General features: G+C 37.4%; 1 long non-coding RNA gene and 1 other non-coding gene across 2 annotated transcripts; one reads left to right on the top strand and one right to left on the bottom strand.

The window, feature by feature from the left end:
* Positions 1-4,439: 4,439 nt before the first annotated feature.
* LOC126471522 (uncharacterized) lies at positions 4,440-25,027 on the top strand. Its single transcript, XR_007586330.1, has 2 exons — positions 4,440-4,602; positions 24,838-25,027. It is a non-coding gene; the product is annotated as an uncharacterized LOC126471522 (long non-coding RNA).
* LOC126472249 (U6 spliceosomal RNA) lies at positions 7,909-8,015 on the bottom strand. Its single transcript, XR_007586377.1, has one exon. It is a non-coding gene; the product is annotated as a U6 spliceosomal RNA (small nuclear RNA).
* Positions 25,028-25,252: the final 225 nt, after the last annotated feature.

Raw genomic sequence — 25,252 nt, forward strand, 5'->3', positions numbered from 1 at the left:
GCAAATTTTTCTTTTAGATTATCAAATGTTGGTGCTGAGTCCACTTCTACTAAACTTCTTGGTATATATCTAGATACAAAATTAACCTGGGAAAGTCACATAAACTATATACAACGAAAGTTTTCATGAGTTATCTATCTACTGAAAAAAAATATGCACCTCTGTTACTGAAAAACTGCTCATTATTTCCTGTTATGTCTCCTTTCGTTTCCACATAACTTATGATATTGGGTCATTCCATGTCATAGGGAACAATATTAGAAACCGTCCCCACTCAACCATCTCCAAATCTAATGAAATTTGGTGTGAGGGTTCCATATGGTCTTTGATGGTTATATACTAAATTTCAATCCCCTATCTTCAGTGGTTGAATTCTTAAGGGCTTTTAAAGAGAGGCTACTCACATTCGCATCACGTACGAAGGTGCAAATGAGCCAAGTTTGTTCGGCTTTTTTTAAGAGTTACAGCAGACAATTGGTCATTTCCTTTAATATACAAAGACGAAGTTTTATGCTGAACCACTCCATGACAAAAATTTGGGATTTAGCCACAAATAAATATATATACAACACTCTAAAATGGCTAAAAAATTGGTTGCATTATGCCGAGAGCCAAGGTTTGACCGACCACGCCCACTTTTCATACAAACCAATCACACCAAAACTTCAGAGGGTTAATCCTACCTATGATGTCTATATATGTATCAAATTGAATTAAAATTGGATGCCTAGATGAAAAAACATGCATGTGCGAAGTTGGCCAAAACTTTGTATGTGTAAATTTTAGGGTATTTTTGAGGACAGTAGCTCAATTGTATCTTGTTCACCCTTTTTTTTCTTGGCACAGCTGGAAAGAGCATGCTTTAAGCTTTCAAAATTATATTGTTTAATTTTTGGATCTTGCATATTGATGAATAAGAATACCTATCAAAAGTAGGGAAAATGGATTATCGATACACACAAAAAATTAATATAATTTGAAGTTGTAAAACAAAAAATGTGTAACTGTAGTGTCTTTTATTAATATAAGATTTTCCTGTGGTTTAGGGGATGTAACTATGCTGTTAAGAAATGTTATCACATTATTTTGCTGTACAGAATATAAATATAAAAAAACCTCAGAAAATGCTTTTAAGATTATAAAATCTAGAAGAGCATACTGAAATGCTATGTTGCCTTAGAACTTTTAATCCTACAATGCATAGTGATACATATATGAATTGCCACTCGGTTTGCTTCGGCATTATAAAGCAGCAATAGTTTTTTAAGGCTCTATCCTTGCAGCAGTGATACATTGCTGAATTTGCACATTCAGTTGTTGCTTTCATTTGTGCAGTGTCAGATTTCTGAGTAGTGTAATCTTTGGTGTTGACATTGTACAATTTTTGTGGATGGGTAATGAGTGAGTGAATAATCAATAATCAGCTGAAGGTAAGCACCAAAACAATATGTTTTGATAGAGTAATTTGTATGTTTTATATACAAACAAGTGTGAATCTACCTATGCTTCAAACCAGGACATTGATGAGCCTTCAGACTTGCTTGTTATCCGTTAGTAATTTAGTGTTTAAATGAACAAAATAGACCCTTGCACCCTGCTCTTTGGTGGATCAAATACAGCTGATTGTCATAAGTCATCACCATTCTATTATGGCAAAAGTCAACTACAATCATTTAAAAAATGTCACCAGTGGACAAGGAACTTTTACAATGTAGGTCTGGGCTAGATTTTACTGAAGATGCCCAAATTTGTTGGTACCAAATTGCCTTGTTGATGACAAAATTTCAATTCCCGCAGAACACTTGCTGCAGCCCATCTGGTAAAGAAAAACACCTAATCAAGAAGGCTTTAAAATCAGTAACCATTGAAATGTCTGCCAGGTTGAAGTTACTGATTAATGATGATTTTAAACCTGGTCAGAAAATTTGAACTGAATGTAGACATGAAGTGGCCCAAAAGAATCATCCCACCAGGATAAGCAAGAGTCACCATCCAGAAAAGGCATGGATGTTGTTGATGCTTGTTTTACTGCTAATACTTAATTATGATCACTTGGAGAGTCACCATTGAAGCTTCAACGGATGAGCAAAAGGGATTCAAAGAGATACATAAAACACAAAGTTCTGAACGCCCAAGGCAGCATTACTAAGATAATTGCCACATCTGCTGGTGTGAGCCAAGTAGGTATTGCTCAAATACGAACGGAAGAGTGCCAAAAATGTAAAGATATCTTACTTGAAGAACTTAAGCTTCAAGCTTCAGGAATTTGCAGTAAAGTTCACATTGTAACCCTGTCCCCTAATAGCTGGACTAAAAAAAAAAAAAAATTGCTGTTTCGACAAAAATCGTGAAGAAGTGAAGAAAACTAAACATGGAAGATGGGTTTTAGGCAACACCTGCAAACCAAAAATGGAAAAAGCTCAATGATGAAGTAAAAAAATTCCTCTTTTTATCTTGACGGTGATGAGTTTTCTCATTTATGCCCAGGCTAAAAGCATTGTGTTACAGTAAGAGTAAATGGGAAAAAGGTTCACAAGCAAAAACATCTGCACCTTTGTAACTTGAAAGATATGTTCATTGCTGATTGTAAGCGACATGGAAATCAACTGAGATTCTCAAACTTTTGTGAGCTCAGGCCTGAATGGTGTAATACAGATGGTCCTTCTGTATCACATTCAGTATGTGTATGTCAATTCATCAAAATGTCTAATTAATGTTGGCTTCAGAAACCTCCATCCAAGATGACTATAAGGTTTTGAGTCAAAATCCGTGTGCAGTAGGGAATTAAGAGATTGTATTCTGCAACAATGTGGGAATGTCCAGGAAAAATAAACTAGAGGCATTTCTTGAAGATGCTTTTAAAGACTACGACCCTGAAGAAACAATGTAATACAAGCAGTGGGTCCATACCGACAGAAATACATTGGAGACATATCAGAAAACTGTTGAAGATTTCATGAAGGCACTGACTTTGAAAATTAGCCATTTTAGAAGAGATCACTTTGTGACAAAACACAAGTTTTACCTTAAACAGATAAAAAAGAAATATTGCAGAAAACGAATTAATTATATTAATGGATTTTGCTGAAAATTATTCACTTGTTGTTTCATTAGGAGGATAGTCAGGCCACATTATATCCATATGCTGTCTATTTTTGTGGGAAGGAATGTCAGAGTATTAGCATTTGTATGATCAGTGACGGTCTAGATCATTATACCATTGGTGTCCATGCCTTTCATATAAATTTAATAGCATGTTTAAAGACGAAGACTGAAAACATTAAGAACATTTATTACTTTAGTGATGGTTCAGATGCTCAATGGAAGAATTTCAAATATTTCGTCAATTTATGTCTCTTTTGGTATCTTGTTCTACATATGTGACTAATATGCATGTACTAAATAATATTCAGATCATATTTTATTATTAACTGCACAGAGAATTTTTTTGTGTATGGTCTCTGTTATTTAATTATGTAAAACTTAGTAAGCGACTTAACTATATTTAGCTCCATATTTAACTGCTAATCATGTGAATAAATCTTTATGTATGAACTGTATTGTTTTATTAGGTATGTTCTTTACAATGTTTACTTAAGTTATGTGTGACAACATAGTTACATTTCTAAACATGTCAATCGTACTCAATAAAAACTCTATCGCATTACTCATGATGACATCGATTGGATGCGAATGGTTGGTGATGGATGAATAAATGAGTAACTAAATGAAATGTAAACTTGTAGCGTTCTTTCAGTTCCACTATTTCACTATTACAATTCCGAAAAATAAATTTTTTGACAGAACTTAAAACTTATGCTCGTTTGATCACTATACACAACTGAACAAGACTCCATCTTGATTCATCGGCCTTAAACACCACAGAAATAAAATTTCAATAGGAATCGATCGTAGAAATCCCGATCAAATGCTTCAGTAAAGCTTGCAGTAAAGTTCACTGCATATTTACAGTGTCATTTTCTTAACGAAAGTGGGACCTTGTCCCTTTGGACACTCGTTCTGTTGACGAAAAAGGCGATACATCAATTTTAGGAGTTTAATCCGTTAAATCGTTTAACTATTTCCGTAAAAGGCAGATAATCCATCGAGAATAATGATGTAGAAGTGAACGTTGTAGAAACGTTTCCATTTAGTCAGCTGACTAAAGATATGGTATTCATAGAATGCACAGAATGTTTCCATTTTCGAGGAAGATCTTCGGTTAAAGTCATAAAGTAGAAATGCCTATATTCCCACTCTATGGTTAAAGTCATGGAGGTATCTTATCACACCACCATGGTTAAAGTCATAGAATAATATACGCTATGGTTAAGGTCGTTTGACAATATCGTAAGAACGTAGCATCTTTACACAGGATGTCACAGAAGTTAGGTTTGTTTGGTATCATGTGTTGTTGTTGACGGAGAAGAGTGGTGGTGTAATACGATGTTGATTTTAAGTTTATTTTCGTGACATGTCACGTTAAATTCCTTACACTCATAATGTTACCATGCACTGGTTGTTTTAAAGGGATTAGTTGTCCCTTTTACGATAGCGGTCTTTGCGAGAGGCCGTACTGTCATTTCAAGCATGTAAAGAAAGGTAAGCCCGGGTTACATGCATTTTAACAAAGTTCTTGCAAACTCTTAGAATCCATGACTCACAATGCTACTGTTGTATGGGGAGGGAAAAAAATGATAGCAATAGCTAGTCACCATTTCACACTCTGTATATCGAATCCCTCTACTGTAATATCGAATGTGGCGCGTGTAAAACGTAACTTATTCCTTCCTTCTTTCATTCTGCCAATAAAGATGAATATCTGTGCGCTTTGTTCCACTGTCTGATTTGTTGTCGGTACCGCGGCTTGTTCTAACAATTGTTGATAAAGTTTGATCCCATTTCAAAGATGACAGAGGTTGCACGTGCATTAAAACTTACTTTTATGTTGTCATTTGCATCTCATGCATCCGGCCGAGACAATTACACTCCAGGAATGTTGTCATAGTATGTGCGAGCTTTTTACTTCGTCTCGCGGCTGTTGCGTTCTGTTGCGACTACTTGTGCACTCCCGTCTGCAGCTTAAATCTTTCATTCAGTCTGCTCAGAACCGTGGTTAGGAAGCCACTGTTGTACGGGTATCTTACCGGCATAATTATTCTTAAGTGGTATGTTTTTGTTCTTTTACTTAAGGTTGCATTTCAATATTTATACAGCTTCAGAAGTTAGTTATTTTATTTTTCTATTTGCCCCTCCCTTCTTTTTATTAATTTTATTTTGGAATAAAATATCCGAGTAATTATTCGTATATTTAGTTGTTGTAGGGCGAAGATGTCACTTATTTATAACAACTCACGTGTGGCTACACTTCTCTGCATTCTGTAGCCTTTTATTTCACTCAGCATTAGTTCTTTTACAATCAGAAATAATTCCAGATCTTTCTGTACACACTGGCCCCCCTTGCATGCCTCATGTACTTAAGTATCTGCTGTGTAATCATACTTTTCTAAATTTTACATTGGTTTGTAGGATGCTGCCAGAGTTACCAGTATAAAACTGACTTGTTCCACACCATAGTGATAGGGCGCAATTATGATCCACAGAATGTACAAATATTAAACTAAACAAAACTGTCTTTATTTCCAACTTAAAAGCAAATACAGCCAGTGGCTGTATTTGACATCGCAGCAAAATTCCTGAAGGAATGCAGGAATGAATTAATGAAGCCACTACAACATTTAATAAACAGCTCTTTCAGTCAGGGGTCATTTCTTTACTTGTTAAAAGTCACTGAAATAAGACCAGTGCATAAAAAGGGAGTAACTACAGATATACAAAATTATAGGCCTATTTCATTGACATCAGTACTTAGTAAGCTGTTGGAAAAGCTACTTCTTGATCAACTTGAATCATTTTTTTGTAAGTACTATGTATTAAGAAACTGTCAGCATGATTTCAGAAAGGGCCAGTCTACAATAACAGCTGTAGCTACATTTTTGAAAGTGATATTGAATATACTTAATGATGGGAACGAAGTTATTGGCACCATTTAAGACCTATCCAAGGCTTTTGACTCTGTAAATCATTCTGTTCTTCTACATAAATTAGAAACTTCTGGAGTCAGAGTAGCAGCATTAGATTTGTTAAGATGCTACCTTACTGACAGGAGACAATGTGCAAAGCTGTATTATACACCTGGGAGACATACACAAACAATAAAATTGTCTTACAAAATTCTTAACTGTGGAGTCCCTCAGGGAAGCATCATCCGACCTTTTTCATTTATTGTGTACATCAATAATATAATAATTCCACAAAATTCGAACCTAGTAAACTATGCTGATGAGGCCTCCTTCATAAGTTGGGGCTCTACAAAACAGTTAGCAGCGCAAAATAATGCAGAGACCATTAGCCCCAAACAGAATCTCGCCAAAAACAAACTGGCACTAAATAAGGACAAGACAATTCTGATGGAGTTTCTGCTAAATTATAAATCAACACAAGTGGATACAGAACCAGAGCTATTAGTTGAAATAATTGATAAATATAAATTCCTTGGTATTATAGTAGATGAACATCTTACATGGAAGGAGCACATCAGCTGTGTGTGTAAAAAAAATCTCCTGTGACACGTACCGGCTAAAACGCCTTTCTACCACAGTAGTGCAACCTGTTTTAAGACAAATCTATTTTGGAATTATACACTCACCTGCTATATGGTATCGAGATTTGGGATGGGGCACTAACGGTATATATCGATAGGGCTTTCAGAGCTCAGGAAAGAGCCATTAGGATAATAGGTAATATTAGTAAGCATCAGTCCTGTAGAGAATATTTTGTTAAGTATAACATACTAACAGTGTATTCATTGTATGTTCTCAGTACTGTACTGTTTCCAAAAGAAAATATGGAGCATAGTGAAATCTGTAATTATAATACAAGAAAAAAAGAGAGCATAAACACACAAAATTTAGCAATGAAAGAGTAACATATCATAGTCCATTTCCTGCTGGAAGACATTTTTATAACAGATTACCAAATAATATAAAATTGTTTAAAGGAAACATACTAAGACAAAATTAAAGCAACTGTTAATTGATAAGTGTTTGTACTCCATCAAGGATTTTTAATGTTATTGACATTCATTATTTGTTAGTTTAGATCTACTAAGAAATGACAGTTACTTAGTGCTCTTTGCTGCCCCCATCCTACACCTCATAATTGATGTATTACATATTTACATAATACGATCAAAATATTCATCGATTTGTCTATTATGTATTAAAACTTTTCTGAATTTATGATAAACATCTAGTTATTTATAATAAAAAGTGTTAAATATGGAGCTTTCATTGACTTTACTAATTCACAAGTACATTGACACAGTCTAAACTAGATGTTAGGGAAGGTGCAGACTAGTCTGTCATGACACTAAAGGTTTCAGGGGCAACACTCTTAACCTCAAGTCCCTGTAACTTGATAGCTCCAAGACCAAGGCATTTTGTTATGGAGTTAAAATCTATGTGGATAATGGTATTTATAAGCCATGTTAATGTAGGCATCAACTCCACAAGGATTTGTACTGCGGATAATTGCACATAAAACTTCCTGTTTCTCATGCAACTGACACTCAGAAAAGCCTAGTGTCCATCATATCCATTTATATTTTACCCTGAAAAATAGTGAAGGTGATCTTGAGGATTTGAAACAAAATACAGGATCAACCGTACATACTTTATTGCCAATGCAGACCAAACTTCTGTTCGTTGCATCTGCTCGGGGCGGACATCGTAAGACATCCGTTTAAGTAAGTTCGTTGTTGATCCTTCCACTCAGTTTTTTATTACAGAGGCTAACCGGCTCTCTGACCGAACACGCTGAGCTACCGTGCCGGCTGTTAAAAAAAAATAAAATGTGGTACGCTTCACGATTTTGCGTGTCATCCTAGCGCAGGGGCCATGCTAATCTTCTCTGTATCGTTCCAATTTTAGTATATGTACCGCCGAAGCAAGTACTCATTTTGTTCACTTCTGTTCGTTGCATCTGCTCGGGGCGGACATCGTAAGACATCCGTTTAAGTTCGTTGTTGATCCATTAACTCAGTTTTTTATTACAGAGGCCAACCGGCTCTCTGACCGAACACGCTGAGCTACCATGCCGGCTAATATAAAATACACTACACTTCGCAAATAATGTGCTTGGAAATGTTACGTATAAAGGTATTAAAAGCTTATGATGCCGCAGACGGCAACAGAGTTTATTTCTTTTATTCATCCAAAAAAAAAAAATCTTTCCAGATTATGAGACACAGAACAAACAAATCAAAACGGTAACACAGCACAGTAAAAATACTGTAATATGCCAGTAGAGACATAAATGTAAGCGTTATCCACCAAACAGCTTGCACTATTTGCGGTAGCTTCACTGTCTTGTTTCTAGTCTCTGTATCTCAAACTTCCAAAAAATTCTGCTACGGAATAGAAGCAATAATCTAGTAAGAATAGACAGGCCTACTTGTTTACAATGTCCTAAGTTGACTCAAAATCTTTATGTTTATAAAATGTAGCTTCACTCATTGGACCTAAAGAAATGAAGAATATAAAAATCATATTGATAACAAAAGCGTTATGAAGCCAGTCGTATTTTCCATACATGACACATGAGGTATTTCATTATTACGGGTATAGTATTTGCGTCTGTATGTAAAGTTCGAAGTAGGCGTATTGCAACCTATGAATTATTGTTATAATTACCAAATACTTCAATGGAACGACTAATTGGCTTCAAAATTACGTACTATTTATTGATCTACTTTCAGTTTACCTGTAGTGACTTAAATGTTGTGTGGGTGTAGGAGTGCCGTGAGAAGTAGGAGCTCTTATTTTGTATACCCGCTGTAGTGTCCGTTCCTGTTACGAAAATGAATATTTAGCGTTTTAAGTAATCATTTTTCTTAAAAGCAATTCGTTTATTAGAAATCCCAATACTCGCGACGTAGGCCGAAATTTTGTGTTACATAGACACTAAAATATCTGCTTAAGTTTTCTTAATAATTTAAATTTCGTTAAAACAAAGCAGCTGTTAGATTCAATAGTGTCTATTCTGTCTGTTCTTAACAGAAAAGTGTAATTAAACGTTTTAACTCATTTTTATCAACGCAGTTCGTATTGTTTACTGGTTAGACAGACGTGATGTAGGCATACAATTTCTGAGTTGCTAACGTTTAAAAACATATCGAAACAATCTTTATAAAGTGATTTCTCTAAAACCAAAGTAATTAGTAATTAATTGTTCTGTCTCTCTAAATCAGTATGTAAACAGCGGCAACAAGACAAAACAATATATCATCGTGTTTATGTACTTACAGCCAATATCACGTCCTTGACAAATTTGAAACATTATTTACTGTTGAACTTAATTCTTCTATCGAATTCAATCACGAGTGAGAAATACATGAGCTGTTATAGAATAGTGAGTACGGTGATTTGTTGCCAGTCTTGTAGAAAATATTCTCACTGGGGTTGGATGGGTGGTGGGGGGGATGCAGTGGGGAGAGCATCGGGAAAACAGAAGAGGCTCACTCCTGGAAACGCAGAGTATGCAGTTGGAACATTTTGTCTGAAGAACAGAAAAGGAAGCAGTGAGGAATTGATCAGGATCAAGAGAGGTAAAAGGGGAGGACAGCGGTTGGGAACTGGCAGCTGGTAGGAAGAAAGAGAATGTGATCTGATAGTTTTATTATCAACGCCAAAAACAGGTATCTACTACTGCCAGACTCAAGTGGAGAATAGCCTCAGGTAGGACTAGGAGCAGGAAATGTACAACACCTTTCAACCAATGTCAGGAAGCCTAGGAGTATACAAGGAGTTGGGAAGAAAAAATGTGGTGCTGCTAGGTAGTAGTCAAGGGCAAGATGTAGGCCTCAGTTACAGAAAAAATTAGGGTAGCATACAAGGTCACGAGTATATTCAAACTAAATTCAGGGCTATGTCAAGTGATGGAGGACTTGGGGTCTTTAGCTAAGGATGTCTCAAAAGATGACCATGTGGTGACGGTGGGTAGGGATGAGAAACAGTTGGGACAGGAATGGGGGATAAGACATAGGTGGTGACCTGGACAAGACACTTTCCCTGACTCATGGCATAAATGCACACTTTGATGAGCTGTTCCAGTGCCCTGATTGGCCACACCTATATGGAGCTTTGAGGCAGATTAATGTGGGGTTACAGAAGGCACTGATGGCAGTCAAGTTCACACATGTTGCTGTCATGCCAGTTGGTACCATCAATAGATGGTGTGTCACTAGATGTGGCCTAGTCCTAAGCAGGAAGAGGAAGAGAAGATTGGTACAGTAGATTCATCGTATTATATGGGGTGTACCTTTGACCAAGCATGGTGAAATATTTGCTGTCATACATAGGAGAAGTAGATTCTTTTTATGATAAATCCAGATAACAGATTCCCCCAACTAAAGAGTATCTGAAACAGATAAAAAAATCTGATAAAATCGTTTACAATATGGATATTTTTACATGTCATAAGAAAACAAGAACCCATCAGAAATAGTATCATGGGACATTCCAGATACTTAACAACTCTTCATCAAGTCATACAATCAATAAAACATAAAATACAACAGTCTGAAGTTGAGATCCAGTCTTTGTACTGCACAGTAGTTTCTGTCACTGAGCACCGGTGTAAAAACACAGAAATCCAACATGTATTATTAGCATTGTATAAAAGGACAGACCCTTACTGCAGGGCTACTTCAAAAGGATTGAGGATTGTGCATTTATACAAGAGAAGGAATGTGGCTCAAATCAAGGTGTGTCCTTGCTACAATAAGTGAAGACTAACACTTTGAAATATCAGCTACTGAATTAACAGGGCTTGATACAAATAAAAAATTAATCATATTGTTTGTGTATCAAATTCCTAGTAGTAGTGTGGGAACTTTTTTCAATAAATTAACAGAAGTTCTAAAAGTCTCAGACAGAAAAGTAAACAAACCTCTCTGTGGAGACATAAACATAAATATGAAAACAAAACAAGTAGAACCCTCATCAATATTCTTCAGAGTTTCGGCATGTCCCTGTTGGTCAATAGTGTAATAAATATTACTGCAGTGGCTCCATTGGTGATTGACAATGTGGCCACAAACATGGACAGGGAAAAGTGTGATGTAGCTGAAAAATATCTTTGGCTGTCAGACCATTTCTGGCAAACAACAACAGTAAAATCTGCCATGGGAAAATCCCGAAACTGCAAGCTTGCAAAAGACATCTATCAGAAATAAAAATAGAAGATATTTCAAAATAACAAGCAAACCAAAGTTGAGATGAATTATATGGAGAAACTGGTGTAAATGTGAAAATCTCTAAATTCTCAACATTTTTAAATTGAATTTTGAAAAGACATTTCCAGAGGTACCTACATCATATCAAAGTCTCACAAAACAAATGGATAACGGCAGATATTGAAAAGTCCTCCTGAGCCATTAAGTACCTCAGTTCCATGAAAAAGAGTCATAATGAGTCAGAGTTCTTAAATAACTGTCCTGAAAGCTGTGATGAAACTATCAGGGTTCAAGCATCTAATGATATCGTTTTGATGATGGGAGAAGGGAGGGATCTTCTGAGAAGGTTTCCCCAACTCCCCCATTTTGGTCGAGCTGCTGGAGGTGGCAGTCATGTGTGCGTGAGGTGTGCTTGTTTGTGTGAATGAATGATGTGTTTTTCTTTTTCTGATGAAGGCTTTGGCTGAAAGTTTATGTTTAAGTGTCTTTTAATTGTGTCTGTCTGCAACTTAACATGTAAACTTTATGGTAAGTAGCAATGTGTCTTTTCCTACATTGTTAATATTCTTACCTGGAGTTTCCGTTGTTTGAATTTTGACAATATAAGTTAATAATGGGCCTGTTTAATGACATACTACTTATAGAAAAGGAAACAGTGAGGCTGGCTTCTATTCTCCAAATAGTAGAAAGGGTAACATGTAGAGACCTCACGGACATGATTTTAAAATATGAAGCAGCTTATCAATGGATCATGGATGCAGAACAAGTCACTAGTAGGAACAACAAAGACCTGGAAAACTGTTACATTTATTATGATTTAGCATTCTACCACAGTATGTAAACACAGGTAGTAATGTGTCCAGTGGTTAGGGCATTCATCACCAGTACCATGTGATGTTTTAAATATCACTAGTTGGATCTTATGGTAATGACCTACAAGGGTAAGACATCTTACAGCAAATATGTTGAGGCACACATGAAGCAGGCAGCATGTACCCCATTGGTGTACATCGACTACTTCAGATAACTCTCAGATTGGAGAAATGATTACCCTATTTTCCAAGCAGAGAAAGAATGTAATAAGTAAAAATAATGAAAGGAATCACATTCAATGGATTCAGAGAGTAATTGTAGTCCACCAAATCACAGCATTTGTGGCCTGTGCTGTTACAGTGGTGAAGACAGTGTGGGGATTTAGAACCACCAACTCTACCCCCCAATAATATCACTGCCCTGTACTTGCAGCGAGAGGAACTGTATCTTTGCCAGATCAATTCTTCTTAGTTCGCGGTCTATGCTACATCCATTGTGTATATGCTCCGAGAATAAAAGTATTCATAGCAATTGCTGAGAGTGCGAGTGTTTATTTATCATCGTAATTACCACGCCAGCTCCCCACTGCCTACATTATCAACAGAAACATATGCACTAGCCAACTCACAAAAAACGATCAAAATTCTGCACCTGCAGGTGATCTTGTCATAAGGACATAAGAGTAGTGGTCATGGCAACTGGAAGACTATGGAAGAAAATGTTTCAACGTCAAATTCTAGTGGTAGGCTTGCTACCCAAAAGCCAAATACTCCTCAAACCACACAACACCAATGCTTCCACATCCGTGTCTGCAAGTCCTGCTTGTCCTACCCCACTGATCAGTTGCCCACTGTCACAATAGGAGGGTAGAAGAAACAAAGTAGATAAAATTGCACCCATGTAATGGGTTACAGCATTCACATAGAGGAAATGAAGCTCATTGTGCTGGAAAGACCATTGTGTCTCTGTTTGCAAGAAACATTTTTGAACCCATTGACACTCCTGTGATGGGAGACAATAGCCTCCACTGAAGAGAAAACATTACCAATCACAGAGCAAAATGTGGGCTGACTGTTTTTGTCAATGACACGTATCAGCCTTTACTGCATCCTTAATCACATCAGCATAGGCAGTTGCTGTCAAGGTTCATGCCTATTTAATGTCGCAGTGTCTTCCACCACATGATCCTTGACAGTGAGACCCTCACAGATAATTCTCCTGCTAGAAGATTTTTATGCATACAGTGTAGTTTGAGTGGAGTGGCACCTGGCTGAGGGTTTGAGAAAATGAGGGTCTCACACAGACTGAAGATATCATTCTATCGTATGCAATGTATGCTACCTGCTTCAGCACTACTACCATAGATCTATTCTCACCCTGCTTGCTCATCCTGACAGAAACTGCACATTAGGAAGTGGCTAACAACCTTTGTGTATGTGACTTCTGCCCCAACTGAACCCACACATAAGATAAAGTAGACCTGACAGAGGGAATGCCCAAAAGGCTAACTGGGCAGTATCCAGCCAGTTGGCTGTCTTTCAGCATTATGAAAGCATTTCATTGTTTCCATGTTCCACAAAGCTACTCACACATTCATCCCCACGAACTTGGATTAGCAAAGAAACGTCTACTGACTTGGAGGAATGATATCTGCCATTCCATAACCAGGAGCAGTAGGCTGTCTATGCACACACTCATGTGAGGAAAATAATTAGAGAGATTAAGTAGAATTTATGACTTCCTTCAACACGTCAACTTTTGCAAATATTTGTTACTAAATTTTGATTGTTGTTTTATAACTTTTTAAATGATTAACAGAATTGCTTTAGTGATTTTCTAAAGGTGGTGGATAATCCACTTTAGTCTGGTGATTACTCAGTGACACTACTCTTGTTTGTGTCTGATTATCTCATTAAGTTTGTCTTAAAGACCCTCTGTCATTTTCTTTCATGGGAGATTTTGGTGTGTTCAGAGGGTGGCTGGGGTTGGCCAAATATGTTTCACATTTACTAAGCAGCAAAATCATTCTATTATATTTTTAATTATTTTCCCCTTTTTAACAAGAGTTTATCTAATGACTCAATGTTGTTGTTTAAATTTCGTTTCTCTGAACTTTTTTTTTTTATCCAAATCCCCCAACCACGTGTTAGGGTGGGTGAAAACTAACCATACATAAGTATTACATATTACTGTTTTATTTTGTAAAATAGTATTACTATACCATCTCTATTATACTTACATACATAAAAACTTGTTCCATAGATTACGAATATGACATTTTGTAATGATGTAGGATGTTGTTGTTGTTGTGGTCTTCAGTCCTGAGACTGGTTTGATGCAGCTCTCCATGCTACTCTATCCTGTGCAAGCTTCTTCATCTCCCAGTACCTACTGCAGCCTACATCCTTCTGAATCTGCTTAGTGTAGTCATCTCTTGGTCTCCCTCTACGATTTTTACCCTCCACGCTGCCCTCCAGTACTAAATTGGTGATCCCTTGATGCCTCAGAACATGTCCTACCAACCGATCCCTTCTTCTGGTCAAGTTGTGCCACAAACTTCTCTTTTCCCCAATCCTATTCAATACTTCCTCATTAGTTATGTGATCTACCCATCTAATCTTCAGCAGTCTTCTGTAGCACCACATTTTGAAAGATTCTATTCTCTTCTTGTCTAAACTATTTATCGTCCACGTTTCACTTCCATACATGGCTACACTCCATACAAATACTTTCAGAAACGACTTCCTAACACTTAAATCAATACTCGATGTTAACAAATTTCTCTTCTTCAGAAATGCTTTCCTTGCCATTGCCAGTCTACATTTTATATCCTCTCTACTTCAACCATCATCAGTTATTTTGCTCCCCAAACAGCAAAACTCCTTTACTACTTTCAGTGTCTCATTTCCTAATCTAATTCCCTCAGCATTACCCGACTTAATTCGACTACATTCCATTATCCTTGTTTTGCTTTTGTTGATGTTCATCTTATACCCTCCTTTCAAGACACTGTCCATTCCGTTCAACTGCTCTTCCAAGTCCTTTGCTGTTTCTGACAGAATTACAATGTCATTGGCGAGCCTCAACGTTTTTATTTCTTCTCCACGGATTTTAATACCAACTCCGAACTTTTCTTTTGTTTCCTTTACTGCTTGCTCAATGTACGGATTAAATAGCATCAGGGAGAGGCTACAACCCTGTCTCACTCCCTTCTCAACCACTGCTTCCCTTTAATGTCCCTCGACTCTTATAACTGCCATCTGGTTTCTGTACAAGTTGTAAATAGCCTTTCGCTCCCTGTATTTTACCCCTGCCACCTTCAGAATTTGAAAGAGCGTACTCCAGTCAACATTGTCAAAAGCTTTCTCTAAGTCTACAAATGCTAGAAACGTAGGTTTGCCTTTCCTTAATCTTTCTTCTAAGATAAGTCGTAGGGTCAGTATTGCCTCACGTGTTCCAACATCTCTATGGAATCCAAACTGATCTTCCCCAGGGTCGGCTTCTACCAGTTTTTTCATTCGTCTCTAAAGAATTCGTGTTAGTATTTTGCAGCTGTGACTTATTAGACTGATAGTTCAGTAATTTTCACATCTGTCAACACCTTCTTTCTTTGGGATTGGAATTATTATATTCTTCTTGAAGTCTGAGGGTATTTCGCCTGTCTCATACATCTTGCTCACCAGATGGTAGTTTTTTGTCAGTACTGGACCTCTCAAGGCTGTCTGTAGTTCTAATGGAATGTTGTCTACTGCCAGGGCCTTGTTTCGACTTAGGTCTTTCAGTGCTCTGTCAAACTCTTCACACAGTATCGTGTCTCCCATTTCATCTTCATCCACATCCTCGTCCATTTCCATGATATTGTCCTCAAGAACATCACCCCTGTACAGACTCTCTATATACTCCCTCCACCTATCTGCTTTCCCTTCTTTGCTTAGAACTGGGTTTCCGTCTGAGCTCTTGATATTCATGCAAGTGGTTCTCTTTTCTCCAAAGGTCTCTTTAATTTTCCTGTAGGCAGAATCTATCTTACCCCTAGTGAGATAAGCCTCTACATCCTTACATTTGTCCTCTAGCCATCCCTGCTTAGCCATTTTGCACTTCCTGTCGATCTCATTTTTGAGACGTTTGTATTCCTTTTTGCCTTCTTCATTTACTGCATTTTTTATATTTTCTCCTTTCATCAATTAAATTAAATATCTCTTCTGTTACCCAAGGATTTCTAATAGCCCTCATCTTTTTATCTACTAGGTCCTCTCCTACCTTCACTATTTCATTCCTCAAAGCTACCCATTCTTCTTCTACTGTATTTCTTTCACCCATTCCTGTCAATTGTTCCCTTATGCTCTCCCTGAAACTCTGTACAACCTCTGGTTCTTTCAGTTTATCCAAGTCCCATCTCCTTAAATTCCCACCTTTTTGCAGTTTCTTCAGTTTTAATCTACAGTTCATAATCAGTAGATTGTGGTCAGAGTCCACATCTGCCCCTGGAAATGTCTTACAATTTAAAACCTGGTTCCTAAATCTCTGTCCTACCATTATATAATCTATCTGAAACCTTTTAGTATCTCCAGGGTTCTTCCATGTATACAACCTTCTTTCATGATTCTTGAAACAAGTATTAGCTTGATTAAGTTATGCTCTGTGCAAAACTCTACCAGGCAGCTTCCTCTTTCATTTCTTAGCCCCAATCCATATTCACCTACTATGTTTCCTTCTCTTCCTTTTCCTACTGTCAAATTCCAGTCACCGATGACTATTAAATTCTCGTCTCCCTTCACTACCTGAATAATTTGTTTTATCTCATAATACATTTCATCAATTTCTTCATCATCTGCAGAGCTAGTTGGCATATAAACTTGTACTACTTTAGTAGGCGTGGGCTTCGTGTCTATCTTGGCCACAGTAATGCGTTCACTATGCTGTTTGTAGTAGCTTACCCCCACTCCTATTTTTTTATTCATTATTAAACCTACTCCTGCATTACCCCTATTTGATTTTGTATTTGTAACCCTGTATTCACCTGGCCAAAAGTCTTGTTGCTCCTGCCACCGAACTTCACTAATTCCCACTGTATCTAACTTTAACCAATCCATTTCCCTTTTTAAATTTTCTAACCTACCTGCCCAATTAAGGGATCTGACATCCCACGCTCCGATCCGTAGAACACCAGTTTTCTTTCTCCTGATAACGACGTCCTCCTGAGTAGAACCCGCCTCGAGATCCGAATGGGGGGACTACTTTACCTCCGAAATATTTTACCCAAGAGGACGCCATCATCATTTAATCATACAGTAAAGCTGCTGCCCTCGGGAAAAATTACGGCTGTAGTTTCCTCTTGCTTTCAGCTGTTTGGAATACCAGCACAGCAAGGCCGTTTTGGTTAGTGTTACAAGGCCAGATCAGTCAATCATCCAGTTTTGCATATCACCATGAGACTTCAAATATTATCAATTATCTGTAGTGTGAGACCTATTATTTTTATTTTAAAAGTGTTCTGCACAGAAGTACAAGTTTCATTAATTGCATCTTTATGCAGTTACCATCTTGGCTATTGGACATAGAGATCTTAACAAGAACCCCAGGCATTATGTGTAAACACACAGAACATAGAAAAGATTCTTGTACAGGTGATATACCCTGGCGAGAAAAAAGGGACCAGACTCCATTCTGGCTCAATGTCCCATGTTATTAAAATATCCAAATTTTTCAATACGGCATGTGTTTGGCATGATATTAGGTGTTACCAGTTCTCAACTCAAGCAAGCAGCAGTACTGTGGCACATGGTGGCAGCACTTTGATTTCATTGAAAAAACCAAGAAACTGATCAGAAATATATTCCAAGGAACTGGAAGATAATGAGATTAATGGTGTCTTATTAATGAAACATGAAATTTGTGAACCAGCCTGAACCTGAATCCAGATACCACACCAGTTTTTGTAGAGTAGCTCTCTTGCCAATTGAGCCAGTCATCAAACTTTTATAATCTACTACCTCTTTCCATATCTTTCCAAACAAACCAGTGGCTCTCTCCAAGACCTTCCAGGAAGACCCTTATTCTTTCCAAACAAACCAGTGGCTCTCTCCAAGACCTTCCAGGAAGACCTTTATTGATTGATATGATAGTGAAGAATTCTTACTCACAGCCTAGGGCCTGATTTTCTGTTAAATGTAGAGAGATATGGAGTGAGGTGTTGGGGATAAAATTGTAAACCACCTGTGATGTTTGCTTCAGAGGCTCAGTTTGTTTTCACCTTCAGTACATTTATGTTACGTAACACATTTACGTTACATAACATATTTAGGATGGCTAGATTTTATTGACACCACAGCACAGTGATTTATTTATGTAGGACATGCAATGCAATAATGAAAATGAAAATTGTTCAGTGATATAATTTTGTTGAATCATTAACTTTCTACAAATTACTAACACAACAGAGTAAACCAAATGTGGGGAACAAGCTGCATTTAGCCTGGGACTCAAAATCTGATGTTCCAAGGGGATACCATTATCTTTGAGAGTGCAGTAATGTCAACAGTTATTCATTAAATAAATTGGAAAGGTCAAAAATGAATTCCTTTCACTTTGCAAATGTGAAAATTCTCTCACTGGTCATACAAATGATGTAGCAAACTATATTTGAATATTCAGATAACTATATTTGAATACACAATCTGTGCTATACTACATGCCACAATTTCAACTGTTTATTTGGATAGTACACCATATTAACATTTAAAAGTTGCACAATTTAGAACTTTATGAAATAATTCCATACATACAGTACCAACAGTACAATGAAATTATAACATGATACATACATTGTACCTTGTATAAAATAAAAGTTTACTGAGTGCTCTGACAATATACAACCAATCATTTAATTGCAGATATATTAGTACAAAATGAAATGCCATGAATAATAAAGCATTACAGAAACATATTACAAGTGGACATACAAAAAGTATAATTACATTGGGCACTTAAGAAATCCTGCTTCAACCATGATGACAGTGAATGAACAGTCTTACATTACTATAAATAACAGACATAAATCTTAAAGAGTTGAAAGTACCTACTTGTCTTCATCTCCAGCAATTTTTATATTTTTTTCAAACATTTAAAAACATGCTTGTGTAGGTCACAAGAGGAATAGTAAGCATATGGAAAACATCCTGAGAATCTATCAGCAGTGTCCAATTGGGACATTCTTATGTTTATGTCAATAGTCATGCATTAGAACACAACTTCTGCAGTGATAGGGCAAATACCAAACTATTTCAAAAAGCTGTGTTATATTACATCAAAATGTTTCAGAGGACACATTCATTGTGTGAATTATGCTACAAGAAATCTTGCACAATGATGATGTTACCACCATCTGAGTTGAAATTGTCAGAAAGACAGACACAAATTCCCATCTGTTCATCTCAGAGTACCACTTACACATATGTCTACAATTATTTTCTCCGTGTATTTGAATTAAACCAGCAATTAATGGTGGTAAATCAAACAAGTGCTTTTAAATGCAAAGTGTGTGGGAACGAGTATAATTACAGAAAGAATCTCAGTCAGCATGTTTGCAAAAAACCATCAACAGGAGCTTGCTGTTGCCACTAAAGCGCCTATAGCTTCTTATCAGTGCTACGTGTGAGACAAAATTTTTTTCTCTTAAAAGTAATTTGTATCGCCACCAACGAAATATTCATGGTTTTGCAGGAAGTGTACATCGTGCCCGTTTGAAAGTAGTTCAAAACGGAATTGAATAGATCATTTACAAACTGCTCATGAAATTCAAGTTAATTCCGAAGATTTGCAGTTCTCAAATGAAGATGAGTTTTTACAGTGGAATGAAGACACTGAACGCATGACACATTCAAAGTTTATTAAAACGCATGGGTCTACCAGCTCTACACATTATTATGGTTGCCGTCGGTCAGATAACTTTATCTCTAAAGGTAAAGGCACAAGACATCTTGAATTAACAGGCAGCAACAAAATGAATGGAAAGTGCCCTGCAGAGATGAAAGTAACTGTACACAAAGGTGGAACATACAAAGTACATTTTGTGTCATCCCACGCTGGTCACAAAGAAGATCTGAGGCACCTGCCACTGAGTCAAAAAGAGCGGGAAACCTTAGCAACAGATATTGCAATGGAACTTCCGTATGACAAAGTTCTAGATAACGTACGGACAAGTTTGCAGGATTCAGAATTGCAAAGAATCCATTTGACTACCAAGCAAGACTTACATAACATTGCAGCAAGCTATAACCTCTCCTACAAGTCGGTCATACATCAAAATGATGCAATCAGTGTCGAAGCTTGGGTAAAAGAAATAAACGAAAGTAAGAACCCGTGTGTGTTATTCTATAAACCACAAGACTTGTCTAGTGAACATCAAGAACTGAGGAGTGAAGATTTCATATTGGTGAAAATGAGTACAGAACAACGCGAAATGTTATCAAAATATGGAGAAGACTGTATCTGTATTGATGGAACCCATGGGCTTAACGGGTATAATTTCGAAGTGACCACTCTGTTAGTACTGGATGATCTCAGGCAAGGATTCCCATGTGCTTTTTTAATTTGTAACGGGAATAACATCAATGTTTTAAGTATATTTTTACAGTACGTAAAATCACAGGTTGGACCAATTTGCGCCAATGTATTCATGTCTGATTTGGCAGAGTCATACAGTAATGCATGGAACAGGACAATGGGTGCTCCTAAGATGAGGGTCTATTGTACCTGGCATGTGGACAGAGCATGGAAAACTAATATCAAGCGGAAAATTGCAGATCTGGATAAAAGAAATGAGGTGTACTGGGTCATTAAATCAGTGTCAATGTTGAGAAATGTAAGTATGTTTCAGGAATCACTGCAAAAAGCACTGCAGAAGCTCAGTAGTGACCCTGACACATCAGAATTTGCTTCATACTTCAAGACACACTATGAGGGAAATGTGGAGTGCTGGGCCTACTGTCACAGAATGTATGCTGGTCTCAATACCAACATGCATGTGGAGAGTATGCATAGGACGTTAAAGGAGATACATGGTAATGCAAGGCAGAAAAACCACTGGACAAAGGCATATCTACACTAATGTCCCTAGTTACAGCCAAGATGTTTGACTGGCTTATAGCAAATGTAAAAGGGAAGATTACAAGCAAAGTTCAAGACATTTGTAATAATCACAAAACTAGTTTGTTAATGGACAAGGACCTCATCACTGAGGTAGATGGTTGGGAAGTGCCATCCACATCATCTTCAGAGGTGTACATTGTTAAAGATAACACAGACATCTGTGAGCACAAATTAAAATGTAGTGATTGCAATGTGTGCATACATAAGTATTACTGTACATGTATGGATTACTGTATTAGATTCAATATATGTAAGCACATTCACACTGTTTGCCATGATGACAGTGTCGGTGAAAATCCCTTGCAAAGTAGAGAGGTACTGGGTACTGATGATGATGGTGAAGCCACTAGTGAGAGAGAAGCAATATTAGCCGAAGTAACCACAATATCTGTTTGAAAAACACTGAAATCATTGTTAGAAGGGAGGCAGAAGCTTATTTCAGTGTTTTCCAATATTCTCAGCTGAATGATAGAGGCTGAACTGCAGTAAGCTAAAAAAACTGTGTTATCCTTAAAGGCAAATGTAGGAGCTGTTCGAGCCCAAAATGGTTATTTCAGACAAACAGATAAGAGCCATAAAAGAAAGCTTATGCCACAGAGGAGGCTGTTTTCTACCAAGAAGAAATCAGCATGTAGTATTTCTCTGGGTGTTACTGATGATGTAGAAATCCAGTTCTTGATGACAGGACCTGCAAATAAAATTCACATCGGATCAGATTATATATTATATTAATATTTGTTCCACAGATCATGAATATGATGCTATAATTATGTGGAATGTATCAGTTTAACAAATGTTTACTTGTTATGACTTTTTGTGTTTTATAGAGGAAATTACAGGAATTTGATAAAAGCACTGTCATCTGGCGTATTACTACATGAATTATTGTTACTTACTTCAAGCGTTACTGTGGTGACCCGGCCATGCCAACAGCATTTCAGTCTCTAATTCTACTTATTATAGATGCCTTGACCGCCGCACACTCGAGTCATCCTGAAGATGCTGAGTGGCCTTTAGTTCTGGTATCAGATATAGCAGTTCCTCTCAAATCTGATCCTGAGGCAGCTGTAGAGGACAGGGTGGAATGCTATCCTGAACTCCAAATGGTGGAGACATCTCAAGTCCTTCCCATCTGCTTTCAGAGCATCACACTCTGGACTGTAAATAAAGATATAATTAGAATTCAGGCATGCCATTTTGCTATCAAATAACAAAAGTGTGAATAACGATTAATGTTATACTGGGTTGAAAGCCAGTATCAAAAAATACTTATATTGTGCCTTATTAACTGAAATACCGTTACACACCTGACTTGCCATTCACTAGGCCTGATGAGGCTGAGTGGATCACAATCCTGACCTCCTGAAGTCCAGATGTTTGGGATATAAAGTCCTCCACTCTCGAGACAGTCTGAGGGGACTGACTCGTCATCAGTGCCGAGCTCCAAATGCTTGGGACATTCCTCATTAGTCCTCAAGATGGCATAGTCCGGACTGTAAGTAAGCATTTAATCAGAATTCAGATATGTCACATTGCTCTCAAATAACAACAATTTACATAATAGTTAATGACATACTGTACTGAAAACCAGTATCAAAACATCTTTATATTGTGCCCTATTAACTGCAATACCATTACATACCTGACTTGCCATTCACTAAGCTTGATGAAGCTGAATGGATCCGGATCACCTCCTCTGAAGTGATGGAATTCCAAGGTTCTTTCCACTCTCCTTCTGGCGGCCAGGTAGGGCTGAGTGGATCCCGGTCCTCATCTTCTGAACTCTAGATGTTGGGGATCTCAGGTCCTCTGCTCTTGAGGCAGCCTAAGGGGCCTGACTTGACATCAGTGCCAAGCTCCAAATGTTTGGGAGCTCCCTTACTGGTCCCTGAGATGGCATAATCCAGACTGCAAGCAAACACTGCATTGAAGTTCTACAGTTTAGAAAGAATATAATTACAACTACTATTCTGCCAGCTCCACAACTACCACTTTAGAAACTGTGTAGGCCTAATGTGAGTAAATTAGAAAGTTTGCATTAGGGTATCTTCACATATGAGACAGGCAGTCATCAGATGAAACACTATTACTTTAACAAATAGGATTACTTAATTAAAACACACACACACACACACACACACACACACACACACACACACACACACACACACATACACACACACACAATGTTAAATACCTGATGTGCTGCTCACTCAGCTTCAAGGGATGGAGTTTCTTTTTCCTCGTGTTGCACATATTGCAAACTGAGACCGTCTCCCATTCTGCCGTTGAGGGGGTGTAATCTGGACTGTAAGAAAAGTTTAAATCAGAATATAGCCACACTACACTGCTACTTGATAGCAACATTCTAACTATAACATAATCTGTCATTGATGATGAATATAAGGTCATTGGAGCAGTACCACAGACATTTGATATCATGGGTCCCATCAGGTGTTACCTGTGCTGTGAGGCACATTTGATATGGTGTAACCACACTGCACAGCAACAATGTGGTTCATGTCCAATCCCGTAAATAAATTTTATATTATAGTGCAGACATAGTAAAATAGAATATAAAGGTATCAGTACACATATATAACTTCAGATTTCATTATACTCAGATTATGTAATCTCCATTAGATTTATTTTACACACATCTGATGCACCATGATGAACAGCTGACTGCCATGGCATAGTGTGTGGTTGTACCACAACATGGACCTCATTGTGAGTGTCAAGCCCTGCAAATAATTTTTGTGTTATTATTCTGACAAAATTGATAGGTCTAAAAGGTAGCATATACTCCTCTGCCAGTAACTTTTAAATCAGAATCCAAACACACTACATTGCTACTGAATTGCAACATTGTAAATATTACTTAATCTGCCATCTTTAGTTGATATGAGAACATTAGAGCAGCATGAGATACATTCGGAATAATGGGTCTGTTGAAGTGTTACCTGTTGTGCTCTGTTGCACATTTGGTATGGCATAACCATGCTGCACAGCAACAATGTGATTCATGTCCAGGCCTGTAAATTAATTTTATAATATATTGCAGACAGTAAAATAGAATAGAAGGGTATCAATATACATATATAAATTCACACAAAACTGACGGGTACTGAACATAAATTTGTATATTAACCATGACTTACATTTTACTCTACCAAGGTTCAACACGTAAACATAACTACTCAATAAGTTGAAAACTGATACATACCCTCATTCAGAAGTGATTTTACTATTTCACAGCTTTCTTCAGCATTTGGAACAGCCAGAGAAATATCACATGCTGTTTTCTTGTTGGTAGGAAACAGCCTCCTCTGTGGCATAAGCTTTCTCTTGTGGCCCTTATCTGTTTGTCTGAAATAACCATTTTGGGCTCGAACAGCTCCTACATTTGCCTTTAAGGATAACAGTTTTTTTTTAGCTAACTGCAGTCAGCCTCTATCATTCAGCTGAGAATATTAGAAAACACTGAAATAAGCTTCTGCCTCCCTTCTAACAATGGTTTCAGTGTTTTTCAAACAGATATTGTGCTTACTTCGGCTAATATTGCTTCTCTCTCACAGGTGGCTTCAACATCGTCCTCAGTACCCAGTACCTCTGGACTTTGCAACGGATTATCACCGACACTGTCATCATGGCAAACAGTGTGAACGTGCTTACGTATATTGCATCTAATACTGTAATCCATACATGTACAGTAATACTGATGTATGCACACATTGCAATGACTACATTTTAATTTGTGCCCACAGATGTCTGTGTTACCTCGAACAATGTACACCTCTGAAGATGATGTGGATGGCACTTCCCAACCATCTACCTCAGTGATGAGGTCCTTGTCCATTAACAAACTAGTTTTGTGATTATTACAAATGTCTTGAACTTTGCTTGTAATCTTCCCTTTTACATTTGCTATAAGCCAGTCAAACATCTTGGCTGTAACTAGGGACATTAGTGTAGATATGCCTTTGTCCAGTG

Source organism: Schistocerca serialis, chromosome 3, assembly GCF_023864345.2.
Source record: "Schistocerca serialis cubense isolate TAMUIC-IGC-003099 chromosome 3, iqSchSeri2.2, whole genome shotgun sequence".
NCBI classification, from domain to species: domain Eukaryota; kingdom Metazoa; phylum Arthropoda; class Insecta; order Orthoptera; family Acrididae; genus Schistocerca; species Schistocerca serialis.